Here is an 11,669-nt window from a genome sequence, read left to right on the forward strand (position 1 = left end):
CCGGTGTAGGGACCACACAGACTGAATGAAAAACCCCAAAGCCAAAATACACTGTGTAATGTTGTGAGATGTGAGGAAAAGTTTCTCTCAATTTGAAAGTGACTTAAGGAATATAATCAACTAAATAACCAGTAAAATGGGAAATTGGTAGACGATGATAATAAATAGATGTCAATTAAGACTGGTGCCGTTTCTGTGTGCTAAACTGCAGTGAGGGTTGAGTCTAATCCTTGTTCTTCTCTTACCACCCTCTTATTCTTTCTTACTGCCTTTTATAGTGACTCTCTCCCTCACATGCATGCACACACACACACACACACACACAAACGCACACACAAAGTGCTGCTCAGCTACGTCTAAAGTGATGGAATTTTCCTAGCAAAAAGGCTTTTACACTCCAAATGGAATGCAAAGGTCACTAGTAAATTTCCAGCCCCTGGGACCATTAAGCTGGGCAAAGGGAGTGAGCAGCAGGCTGTTTTATGGAGCCTGGAGCTGTCTGCTGACAAACCCAGGCCAGTAGGTTTGGTTGGGAAAGCCACAGTGGCACTCAGGGGAGCTCTGCCTGTGATGTGTGTGGCAAATACAGATGTAAAGGCGGTTCCTGTATTAGTGAAGTGTCATCAAAGCTAAAAATCCAAACAGTAGAAAATCAGATTTGAGCCTCGTGCTAGCTCTTGTGCTGTCTGTGCCTTGATGACATTACACAATGCACCTCTACCTTGATACCTTTAAATTCAACCTTTAATCTTTGATTGAAAATAATAACACAGCTTTTTCAGCCAGGTGTGTGTCTCAAAGCATGTTCTGTGTCTCAACGGATGTTAAAATGTAGTTACAAGTTTTTGGTGTGAGTTCATTTAATTATTTATCCTCAGCAGCCTCCCTGCACTCCAAACACAGTCCCTCCCGTACCAGTAACTTGTAGTGCAAATGAGTTCCACAGGGTACACCCCACGGCAGAGGTGGGCCATCTTGCAGCACATTACACCAAATGACTGTCGGGGGAGCTGTGGCGAGGGGACGGGACTGCTGCAGAGGGCCTCATCAGCGTTACACAGCTTGTTCAAGGATAACACTAAAATAACAAACAAATAAATGTGCTCTCATACAGATAAGGCAAACACTACTACCGCCCTTAGTTGGTGTTTCAGAGAGAGAGAAAAAAAAAGTGTAAGTCATGAGCATCGCAGAGGCAGATGTTAATTTGATGTTGCCCTTCTTGCGCTGTGGCCATGTAGGCACAGCTGCCCGACAGCTGTGTCCACATTTCCTTGTTGCGACCAGATAAAAAGGTCCGCAGTGATGGCTGGTGCATCATGTCTGGGCACAGTGCACTGATCTGTGTGAAGGTGATTGCGATGTGATGCTCTAATTTGGGTGCCTATCACACTTAATGCGCAGTAAAGCACCGCAGACAAAGCTCCAGCGTTCTGAATGCCCCCTTCGACTGCGCCACCGCTCTCCACCAACCCTCTGCTGCCTGTTTCCCCTTCACCCCCATCACCACCACCACCGCCGCCGCCACCCCGCTCCTCCCTTCATCTCCTCTCCCCACCAGGGGAAAGAGTTATAGCTGCCATAAAAGGCAGGTAATGCATTGTTAACTAATTCTGTCTGCTCAGAGCTGATATATCCTCTGCTCTAAATCTCTGTGCTTCCAATAAAATGCAAATGCTAATGCTTGCCCTCCATGAGCTGATATCATTTTTAACAGGCCAGAGGTAAATGCTAAAGAAGGGTGGGGTGGGCCAGAGGTAGTCTGTGATATCGTGAGCCTTCACGGTACATTCTGTCAGAAGGGAGACCTCCATACCTGATCCACACACCCCTGGCAAACAGCTTACATGTGTGCGAGGGAGCACATATGGCTGTAAGCCTGCACATGAGACCGAAAACAGTACATTTTGGATGGTCCAGGGGTGCGTGGGAGTATTTAACCTGGTAGTTTAAAGCAAGTAAGGTGTCTTTGTTATTGAGAGGCATTTCACTCAGTGCTCACTCACCATCAAATAACAGAAGCCAATTTGCCTGTGGATGTAATGCATCATATTTCCATGTTAATAGTATTGTCATACTCCGTGTAACCTTGGGCTTCTAAATATTGATCCACTTCTAGATTTTCAATTATCCCGTGCCGTTTTTTCTGCCATCTGGTAAGGACCAGTGATTTGTGTTCCTTCATATCTGGAGGCTTGTCCTGTAATTAGACCATAAATTAATTTGCAGAGAGGAGAGAGAGCAGGAAAGATTGAAGGCATTAGTAAGTCCTCTGTGATTGGAGACAGAAAATCATCAGAGGGAACCACAGCACAGTGTTATATTCACTAGAATAAGATAACTGGATTACAAATTCCACCACCATAACTTTTCCCCTCCTGCATGTGTCACTTGTTTTTCTTTCAAGTATTTAAAACCATGCTGCGGCTGCCGCTAATGGTTGCTTGTAAGTCAGTTCTTCAATAAATGGCTCGAAATCATCCACTGACATAATTATACCTAATTACTTGCAGTGCAGCAGCAAAATGATTAGGAAAAATGGGGTGTATTAGTGTCAGAATGTGTGTGAAACTTTGCAGGGCAATGTGCTGTGAATCCATCAGCGGATTTAAAATGACCCCCCACGCAGGCAGACAACAATTGTGCGCTTCGAAAACCTAGCTCTTACTTACAGCACGACTCAAGCGTAGGTCCTAAAAACCAAATGCGTCTTGATTGATTTTAAATTGGGTGTGCACGCTCTCCTGCAGGATTAGCTCCCCGTCCCCTGCTGCTAAATTACACACAGCGATTGGGGCTGTCGTTGCACAGTGTCTGAGCACTACAACTGCTGCTCTCTTTGCCATGTGGAAATTCACATTAGACAAGCCTAAGTTGGTCGCTTAGAGCTATTAAGAGAAAAATACAGAGCAGTGGGCTTCTCTTGTGGTGGAAAATGCTAAATCAGCAGGGCTCGGGTTTAAAACACGGCACACAGGCAGTGAGCCTGGAGCTGGAAAATCTGCATCCCTGTACCTGCTCTACATGATAGCCTGAGTGTTATTTAGGCAAGGCCACAGCTGCCAGCATGCTCTGATCATATCTTGTGGGGCTTGAGAGGCAAGGTCAGCCAACACAGAGCCCACCTGCTCCCCCATTCTCCATCACACAGTCCCTCAGCCCTGGCCTCCCGAGGAAACACGCCTGACTGCCGCGCTGCTACAGACAGCATGTGTCCCTGAATTTATGATGGCGACTTATAGGCGGCCTTTCACGTTAAAAGTCATCTTGAGTTTCCCCAGTCTAGCTGTATGTGTGGCGAGCGTTAATCCATTAACATTCAGGGCAGACACGTACGGGGGGCTGGCTTTCTGCCAGCCCTGAGCCCTGACAGTCTCTGACCCGCCGCTGACCACAAACATTCTCCTGCTCCCTGCTCCCAGCCACAGCCAGCCTCCGCATAATACAGTGCCATAAACTATCTAATGTTACACTGTATATGAGTGTGAGCTATTATACGCTTGAGGTCCAATATGCAAGGCTTACAACTGAGAAGAGTCCAGCTGCAATGCGGGGGGGAAAAAAAAATCACATCTGTCTGCAGAAGTCTTACATTTATATCTCAGGATGTCGAATGAACATGAAGTTTCAGTTCCTTCTATTTCCATCAAGGATTAGAGTTCAGAGAGGCCATGAAATCCCTTGGATTTTCTGCAGTGGTATTTATTTCAACAGGAGATGTTGAGGTTCACATTAACGGATCCAGGAGGAATAACTCTGGCAGAAGTTAAAATACTGCGAGGCTTGCCCACGCAGGCCTCAGAATAGAGAGCTTTCAACAACACGGGCCGGTCTGCTGCTGGAGGTGGCTCCTGGACTGATTATAATTTTAGTGGCTTATAAAGCCTTGATAAATACTTTATAAAGCCTCGTTGCATAACAAATCTTGCACATAAAAGCAGGCATAGATGTTACTCCACACAGGATAAAGGGGCTCTTGACAGGTTCTTGAATAGCTTTTATAATTCAACATTACAACCACCATCCTTGTAAGGGCCCTGTCATCTCCCGGGGCCAGCAGGATATATATACGTTAAACACACATTCAAGTGCTCACAGTCGAGTCCATTACACTGATTAGCAGTAAACACATTTGTAATAAAACTTAGTGAAATAGAGGAGGATGGCCTGTGCGCTGATTCACGGGGGAATCTCGGTGAAATATAACGTGTCTCAGGTGTCGCACTTCTGAGGGTGCGGGAGTGATGCAGGGCTTCACTCGGCAGGATCTGTAACACACACGAGCCAATTCATCCAAACAGCTCACGTCTAAACATCGAGTCCTTCATCTCAACTGCTGGCCAGAAATAAACCCCGGCCGAAGCAGCGTGGCAGAGGTCCAGTAAACGTGAGAGAATCTGGGAAGCGGAGCAGACCAAACAGATGTCTTTCCACAACACAGACACCTCCTACTTCTACTTGTGTACCCCCTGCTCTCTGCTCCACCTGACCGTCCATTCGTCTCTCTCTTTTTATGTGTGTGTGTATGTGTGTGTGTGTGTGTGTGTGTGTTGCACGCTTTGAAATCTGTTTGCCATGAGCTGAAATACGCATTACATAAGCATTGTTGGAACGTTTAATAGTCCATTTTAGCACAGAGCCTTTCTCTTTTAATGCCAGGCAGCAGTTAATAGAGGAAGAGGAGCAGGAGGAGGAGGAAGAAGAAGAAAGGGTGGATCATGTGTTTCCACTTTTGACCTCTCCGCTGTGGCATGTACACACCTGGTTCAGTTTAGAATGCTGTTTCTGTGGAATAGCTGACGGCGAACCGGCTGGTGGTTTCATCTGGGGAGAGGCGGTCTAAATGTTTACACCGCGAACTCTCTCTCTTAAAAGGTTATTCTGTGTGCGTTCTCAAAAAGTGTTGTCATGACTGCAGAGGAGAGGCAAACTCCTCAGTGGTGAGCCAGACTGTCAGGTTGAAACCTGAACAGAGTTGTCACCTTTTAAGGTTTAGCTTAGTTTCACGAAGTTGTTATGAGGTCAAGAAAAAAAAAAAAACGTTAATTTCTTTGTCCACAAAACCGCATTACATCAGATGACATCTTTAAAAGGCATATTTTAGCCCTCAAGTACGTGAAAATGTATGTCAGATGTGTTGCCTTGATGATGGGAAGGGCAAAGCACGGCCACCTCAGACTCTGAGCTACTCATCTGTTTCCTATTGGAGGAAGTGATTCTGGCAGGAAGGCAGGGGCAGCAGATGAAGGCAGGCTGCGGAAAGAGAGACGGTAAAAAGAGAGTAAAAGGGTAGAGAAACAGGAAATGACAGTGTGACCCACTGGGTCCACTTACTACCTTGCCAGAAGCCCCTGGCCACAGCCAACCCACTGGGCCAGCAGTTTCCATCACCTGCTGCTTCTGGTTCCCCCACATAAATCCAGGTGCTCCTGAATAAAGCTCTCTTTTTTCCAGGAGCCACGGGGAGCCGGAGGGGAGGCTCGCAGGCTGGAGGGGCTGCACCGCTGCAGCAGAGCAGCTCTGCCTCCTTGTGAGAACATGTCATGGAAAATACTGCTCCAAATAAGGCTGAGCTGAAAGAGGCGGGGAGCTGGGGATTTCCATCTACCCCCTGCTGGTTCAAAGCTCCATCCCTTCATTTTATTAATGCTGTCTTCTAATTAAAAGAAGCTGGGCCATTCAATATAAAGTTGCTGCATCTTTTTATTACTGTTTCCTACCTGCCTGATATTAATATGAGCCTAGTCCACAGGGAGAGACACTCTCAGCCCTCCCGAGCTCCTCACTGCCCCCTGGCATGTTGAATGGGTCGCTGCAGCCGCTGAGCTGATAAACCCTAGAAATCATTCCCGACTCCAGCCAGAGCTCTTTACAGTACCTCCAGCGCTCCCTGGTGATGGATTAATGCACTGTTGTTGTCATTTTATTGCCATTTTATTGCCCCGGTGCAATTTACCAGGCTTTATGTGCCTCCGCTGTCCAGCGGAGCAACGCGCAAGCGCACGAAACCGGCATTCCGAGACAAAGGCCACCGCACGTCCGGTCACTGCGCATGCTCACCACGCAAACCACCACTCAGCGCAGGACAGACGCGCGCGCGCAATCTAAATCAAAAACACGATTCATTTATACACGAATGGGGCACTATAGAGGCGAGCAGATGAAAGCATCAGTAGTGAATCTTTCAGTCGGCTGATGGACTTCACATTCACTGCTGCTGTTGTACACTCTCACCACCTGAGGGCATCATCACTCAGCCTGCAGCCGCAGCCGAGAGCCACAGCACTCAGCCCTCAAATAATATTGTGTACTAGAATATTTATATGCATCTGCTGTTTAAATCCGGTCCGTGCCAGAGAAACTGAGTCCTCCCACCCTCCTTTTTGCACCCGTGTGCAGGTATAAAGGCCGCTGCTGTTACCTTAGTTTGCCTCGATTTCCACTTTATATGTTTTTATTTTGTAGGAGCCTCGTATCTGGGCGAGGTGTGCTTTATTTTGAAGACAGAATTGGGGCCAATTCAAATGAAGTATTGTGACATCTTAATAGTCTGAAATAATAATAAAGCTATTAAACTTTCAGCACTTACAAACATAGCAAACACGTTTCACGTGTTGCTACATAGTTTTGACGTGAACCCACACACACGCACATGCAGGCGCGCGCGCACACACACACGCACACACACACACACACACACACAAACCACACAGATGTTGATCTGAGGTCTTTGTTGTAACATGTGGAGAAGTTTTGTAACATCTCCTGCCAAACTATTATCTCTCTCATGCTGTGGGAAAAACAGCCTCACACTCGCAGCCAAGTTAAACAAAACTCTTGGTTTGCATTCTGATTACGTCTTAACATCTCCATAAAGCATGTTATTTTAACGTTGGCCTATAATTTTAAATCTATGCTAAATTGCATAAACAGTAATTGTTGCCTTCTTTGTTTTTTATTTGTTTTTTGTGATCTTATGTGTGTGATTGACACGGATACTTATCTCAGTAAATCTTTAATTCTTCTTGTTTATGATGATCACGGTTGAAGCAGGTCCAACACTTTGGGGAAGAGTCATGATAATTTCGAGTGGTCGTGGCGGGCAGCAGCCACCAGAGGGAGCACAGATGCTGTTAAATCCAGAAGAGGACAATTAAAAACCATTAGTCTGCAACTAACAACATTAAGAAGATACATCATTGTTCTAACCATTGCTGATACATATCAGCTGCTATGAAATTGTTTCAACATCAAACAACTCCAGTTTGTCTTCTCTTCTTCAGCCCTCCCTCCCTTAAAATTTATTTCATGTCTCGCGTTGCCTGTTTGGTGTCGGGGCGTATGTGGAAGTATGCCTGTGTGTGTATATTTCTTTCACATTTGCTGTGCAAAGTACAATCTTTGCAAGGACCTGTAACCTCAGAGTCTCTTACGCCCTGAGAGGTGCTGATCCATCACTCTTAATGGAAGAGGATAAGTTTCAGCCAGTGAAAGAGAGAACAGACAACGGCAGGACGATTTATGGCAGACGTAGAAGTGGAACTCCTGGCTGTGGGCCTTGATCTGAGCTAAGCTAGGCTAGGCTACGCCCCAGGCCAGGGTCATTCACGCGCACGTCCCTGCGCTCACACGCACGCACATTACTCGGAGGCCCAGAGAGCTCCAATCCCCAACGCCACATCCCCTAAAATCCAGACCATTCTCTTCGGCTTTTGAAGTTTCCCTGCCCCCTTCTTCTGGACTAACTTTCATACGTCCATCTTTTTCCAGTGAGTGGTGAGCCCTGGGTGGTGAATTATGGAGTGGGGACCTGTTACATGTTAGCTTAGGAGATAGCCAAGGTGTAAATTATGTGGGAGTCGCTGGCCAGCCTTATTTATGAGAGGCCTGTCAGGTGTTTAGGTGTTGGAGTGAGATGTGCGGCTTAAAGCGTGTACTTCGCTGTAAATCAGGTCATACAGGCCACGTCTGTTTGGACGGTGTGTGTTTACGTGTGTGTGCCTGTGTTTGAGGCCTTGTTTTTGCTGGGAGGCCGGGCTGTGATAATGTCAAGGCGTAAGTGTTAATGCTTTGTTATGAATGTGAGGGTGTGTGCACCGGTTTGTCTGTCTGTCTTGTCTGGAGGCCATCGTGGCCGATACAGATGGGGTGAAACATTAGCCGTAGTTATAGTTATTATGCTGTCTGAGATGCTTTTTATAGATCCCCTCAATACCTACACCTGCCGTCACCACCACGCATTATGGCCTAACTTGAAACCTACTCAAGACTTTTCCTGTTTCTTTTGTGATGTCCCTGTCGGTCTTTATCCCAGACATATCATGTAGAGGTGGATAGCTGTGAATGTAGCCCATCTCAGGACATCAGGTATCACTCAGCTGGTAGTTAGACCTGTCACTGGATGATGGATGCCGGCTCTCAGACAGAGGAACTGCAGCAAACAGGTTGCATGGATCCTGTATTTGTTACCATTATCCCCCCACAAGGTGCCGCCTATAGCGTTAGCTGCATCGCCCCTTCTGTTTGCCCTATTGTCCGTCCTATGGAACGACCTTGTCTCGGCACAACAATGGCGTGGGACTCGGCAGGAGTGTTTTGTTCCCCTCCAAGTGGGAGACGGTCGGCCCTTAAAGTGAGACCAAAGGGAAAAAGGAGTGGAGAGTGGAGAAGAGATGAGGCGAGTTAAGGTTGAAAGGGGTTAAGAACATGAGACGGAGAGCTCTGGAGAGAGATCGAGAGGATAAAATGAAGGGGCGGAGATGAAGAGGGACCGAGGATGATGTGCTGCAGGCAGGTACATCTGCATTCTCTCCAAACACAGCATAGGCCTTTCTTAGGTGTCTCTATCCCAGCAGCACTCACTGGCAGATTTATGGCCTCTCTTTGTATGTCTGTGTTTGTGTGTGTGTGTGTGTGTGTGTGTGTGGAGGAGCAGTAGGGATAAATTGAGAGTGAGAGACACAGCGTACAAGAGAAGGAGTGTATGTGAGCTGAGGCGAAGGGCGGCAAGCAAATAGCAGCCATGTTGCATTCCATCGATATCACCCCCTCCCCTCCCCTCCCCCTTCCTCTCCCAATCTCTGCCATATTTCATCCTTCCTCTCTTCCTTTATCCTTCCCTCCTTTCCTCTCCTCTCCCTCTCTGTCTCATCACCCTGCTCTTCACTTGGCGCTCTTGGCCCTTCCATTGCTCTTCTGGGTCCCGGGCTGTAAAGCCCTCTCAGGGGGAAGGGTGTAAATCTGTCTCCCCGTCTCAGGAGATTTCCTGGAGCTCAGCAGACTCAACAAAGCCAAGCCGGTGTGGAGGACCAAATGTTTCACACACACATGCACACCCACATACACACACACAGACCTAAAAAAAAACTTGTGCACATTATACATGCATACGTAAAAAGTCAGCATGTGTGCGTAGATTCCCTCACACACGCTTGGCCTTGTTTGGAAGCTCCTGTGAAAACAAACAGGTATGCCTCTTCCTTGTCTAGCCGAATGCCTGGGAAACCACTGTTTGTGTTTGTGTGTGTGTGTGTGTGTGTGTGTGTGTGTCCACAGGCGACCCTACCCCCAAACCTTTTGTCCAGAGGGGCAGCCCAGACGAGCTTGTTGTCTCTCTTTATTTTCTCTCTTCCCCCCTTCTTCTCTTTCTCTCCACTTCCCTCTCTGCTTTATTGCACTTGATTCTAAGCGCGTCCATTCCTGAGATGGCTCAGATAGCAGCTGAAGCTAAATTGCCCGTCATAAAGCATCTGCAATAGCAATGGAGCTCTCAGGGTGGGACTGCTGCGAGGGGGTACAAGGCGGTTTGGGCTCACTATGAAAATACAAGGTCCCTCTTTTTAATCTTTAAATGTGGAATATGAACTCTGTTTCAACAGCCACAAATCATCAGGCCCTTCCTTAAACATTAAACGATTCTGTTGCATGATCGATTTCCTGAGTGCCTCCTAAATCAGTTTTATGCATATAATTTTCAGGAACATTTGGCTATTTGAGTGTGTGGGTTTTGGAGAAAAGTGACTGAAAATCAAAAGTAAAATGATCTAATGGTATTTCGGGACGGCGAAATGCTTCTGCATGATACTACTAATTACTCACACAAGACAGGCTAGTTAGAGCGAGATGCTGTGATTTATGGGGGAGTCATATATTTGGCTGTGCTATGTTCCTGTCAAATGGTTGACAGATAGATGACTGCTGGGCTGTAATTGGCCTTCCTGTTTGTATCTTTTCTCAAGTCACAACAAAGGCACTTCCCAGCCTCGACTGTAGAGGGTGCACACGTAAAAGTGCAGCCTGGAGCCACTGTGACAACAGCATATTCTTTACAGGAAGAAGAAACAAAGGGGAGAGGAAGGATGAGGAAGTAATGGCTTAGGTGGGGAAGACACAAGAAAGGTTACTGCAGTGCAAGCTGGGTGAGGCAAGCTCGCAGGGAGAGGGAGAGAGAGAGAGAGAGAGAGCAGGGAAAGCAGGTCAGATCAGTTATGTTCCTGCAGGGCTTTGTATTGACTCATCTCTGCAGCAGAGCAGCTGTGTGTGTGGCATTTGTAGCGAGAAATGTCTCATCATCCCGCCAAAATAATCCCCCGAGCTGCCAAATTAATCTCAACAAAGATACGGCACAGTCAACACAGCACCGTGGCCAAAAGATAGAGAGATAAGGACACAGTGCTGCAGTGTGTTCAAGTGGGGAAAATCCCTCTGCTTCATACGGCTGTCTGCTGCAGTATCAAAGCTGTATTATTATTTCCCTGGAACAGACTACGAAGGAGAAGAATTCCAAAGGACCACAGGAGCAAGACAGGGCCAGCCGCCCGCTTGGCAGGAGCCCCGGTGTGATCATCATCTATGGGAGGAGTGACGCCCCTCGCTCCTGCCTCCTCCTGCCTCCCAGCTAGCCTTGCCCTGTGACAGATGAGCCCAATGACAGCAGGACGCAACAACCTGCAATTGAACATTCCCCTGCGATCTGTCAATGTCCGCGGTGGCGTTTCACTGTCAGGAAAACACACAGGGACACACGTACCTTCACACACACCCTCACATTAAGTCATTCCCCAAGCATTGGAAGAATCATGGGCTCGGAACATCCTACGACACTTCTCATGCTTGCGAAATAGCTCAGATACCTGTTGCAGGTGTCCTTTGAGGTTTGCGGGGTGGTGTGCGTGCCACACTCTTGTTCTGCACTGGGCTTGTTCTCTCGGTTCAAACCAGCTGATAATTGCAGGCTAGGGCTCTGGTGGGAACAAGTTGTATTGTGCAGAATGTCAGCTGGCCCTCCTTTTGTGTTTGGTGGGTTTTATTTATTTATTTATTTTTTTCAGCTGGAGCTGCAGTTCTCTACTTTGACCACAAGGTGTCATCTTGCCCACAAAGGGGCCCATGGCTTCAAGCCTGATGGGGACTTTATTTTCCGCTTTGGTGGCAGTGCTGTGGTGTATCACGGCAAAATGAAATGGGGAAAATCAAAATAGGACATAAATGTGTTTGCCGCATCCAGGGCTTAATGAAGTCCGCCTTGCCAGTACATTAGGAACAAAGACAGCAGAGAGAAAAGGCAGTGAAGGACAACTCACAAACAGCTCCAGAATAAAAAGGGAGATAAAGTATGAATGGCGAGTCTCCTCAATGAAAAGCAGTTCACCGGTTGTCAGAGTGGAGAT

The sequence above is a fragment of the Acanthopagrus latus genome, chromosome 7 (assembly GCF_904848185.1).
Source record: "Acanthopagrus latus isolate v.2019 chromosome 7, fAcaLat1.1, whole genome shotgun sequence".
Lineage (NCBI taxonomy): Eukaryota > Metazoa > Chordata > Actinopteri > Spariformes > Sparidae > Acanthopagrus > Acanthopagrus latus.